This window comes from Mycetomoellerius zeteki, unplaced genomic scaffold, assembly GCF_001594055.1.
Source record: "Mycetomoellerius zeteki isolate Tzet28-1 unplaced genomic scaffold, Tzet1.0 scaffold312, whole genome shotgun sequence".
NCBI lineage: Eukaryota > Metazoa > Arthropoda > Insecta > Hymenoptera > Formicidae > Mycetomoellerius > Mycetomoellerius zeteki.
The window spans coordinates 405,027-407,168 of record NW_017257297.1 but is presented as its reverse complement, the minus strand read 5'-3'; the positions used below and the strand labels follow the sequence as shown (position 1 = coordinate 407,168).

At 32.8% G+C, this 2,142-nt stretch overlaps 1 protein-coding gene across 2 annotated transcripts in view; it reads left to right on the top strand.

Moving 5' to 3' along the window:
- The window catches only part of LOC108724896 (uncharacterized), a 52,281-nt gene that overhangs the window by 28,818 nt on the left and 21,321 nt on the right, over nt 1-2,142 (top strand). The gene's annotated exons all lie outside the window — the stretch shown is intronic.

Here is a 2,142-nt window from a genome sequence, read left to right as displayed (position 1 = left end):
AGATAACATTTGTCAAGATCAAGGCCATTGGTGATTGTACCTCTTATTTTCATTTTTACGTAAAAATGAATTTTTAGTGCAAAAATGAAAATGAGGTACAGTTTGCAATGGTTCTATTTTACGGCCTCCTTGAAACCATACAACTTTTGTTTGAAACATTTTCTTGTAAAATGCAAGGAAACGGAAATATTTGGAGTGATAGATTAAAATGGGTCATCCTGTATATATTTCGGCGATAAAAATATTATTCTGATATCCAGTTTCGTCATTCACTGTACACTGAAAAAAAATATAGTCAATTTTAACAAATATTTAGTTCAATACTGCCAACTAAATATTTATTAAATATAAAGATATATATTTATTTGATACAAGAAACATTAATTTGATTTAACAATCATTCTTTTTACTGAACAAATATTTATTTACTGTAAGTAAATGTTTAATTGGCAGTATTGAACTAAATATTTATTAAAATTGACTATATTTTTTTTCAGTGTAGGTAAAGAGCACAGTAATACATGTCGAGTATTCTCGGCATGAAATAAAGCCAAAACTATTTTATGTACGAAAGCAGGTCACGTGGCGACACTCGTAAATTCGCTCGATGGTGTCATCAGTTTCTCCTTGCAAGATCTCAACAGCGTCAATGAGCGATGAGATCGATTTCCGCCAAGGATCCCGAGTAATTATGTTCTCCGTGTAAGACGAGTGTAGCTGCGGGGACCTTTGCCAGACACGAATTATGTGTTGCCAAGAAAGTATCGCTACGAATGCTCGGCAGTAATTACATTGACGTAATAAATCATCGTCCACTTCGGGCTACATTTGCGTGTTACAAGTATCATATATTTCATCAGATTCCTCGGGCGTAGTGTTGGATTATCCAATAAGTTCAGCAGCCGTCTTATTGAAGTCGTCATTGACCAATTGTTGCAGCTCGTAATTAATGATCTAGAAATCGTTTTGTAGCAAGATATGGATTGCTACTATATATCTTAAGTGTTGTTTTGTTATTTGTATTCGCGCAGAATGTAGCAAATATTCTTTCTCTTTCTCTTTCTCTCTCTCTCTCTCTATATATAATATATATATATGTGTGTGTGTGTGTAGAATTTAAAATGTTTAAGATTCAATCTATTATTATCAGATTCTCTGTATTATTGTAGGTTTGTTCAATTGATACCCCCCAAAATGCGAATTTTTATAAAATTGATATGGCATTTGATTGTCCACAATTGATCTATGTTTAATTTTTGTTTAAAAACATATTTTTAAAAGATTTTGAAACTTATTTTTAAGTTTCGAGTCACGTTCTTGTGGCATTATTGATATAACGATATTCGGTGATGTAAAATAAGGCTGACACGTAAGAGTAATCCGGTGGATCTTAATCCTATACGGGGAACGGTTCGGAGACTTTAATCGACGTTGAAAATACCGTTACGTTTTCCTCGTATCCGCTTACGGCGTCATGCGGATTTATAGGAGGCGACGTAAGAGACTCGTTGTGTGCGAGTGCCGCCGAATTTATTGACGGACGGCGTTGCCTCAGGTGTACATACACGATAAGAATCAAGGTTCCTTAAAAAAAAAACAGTCGGTAACGAACAACGGAGACTCTCCATGATAAATTACTTTATATTTTATATACATTCTCTAACTAGCGGTGTACATTAACTTTTGACCGCCAGCAAGGTGTGCCGATTAAAAGTATATTTTATCGACAGAAAGTAGATAGCTGGAGATCTATGGCATGGAATGTACGATGGAAATATACAAGGTTTAATTATTTTCAGTGTTGTAACTGTTTTTATCAATTACCTTATAAATAACTTTGTCCATTTTTGTTTCTAATTTATTACGATAAAATTACATTTATTTAATTGATTTGCTTTAATATTCTAAGGATATTAATTAAAAATTTGCTTTTTTCGTAAATAAACTTTTTTTAACCACTAATTAACGGTTCAACAAAATCTTGTATTTTTGTTCAATTTGTATTAAATTTTTCAATTGCAATTTTGTCCGATAACATGGATAATTTGGCCGAATGTGTCTCTTACTAATCCCTGATAAAAAAGATTGGCTGCTGTAGCAAATTAGGTGGTAAAATATGGCATAGCATTTTTAATTGGCTGC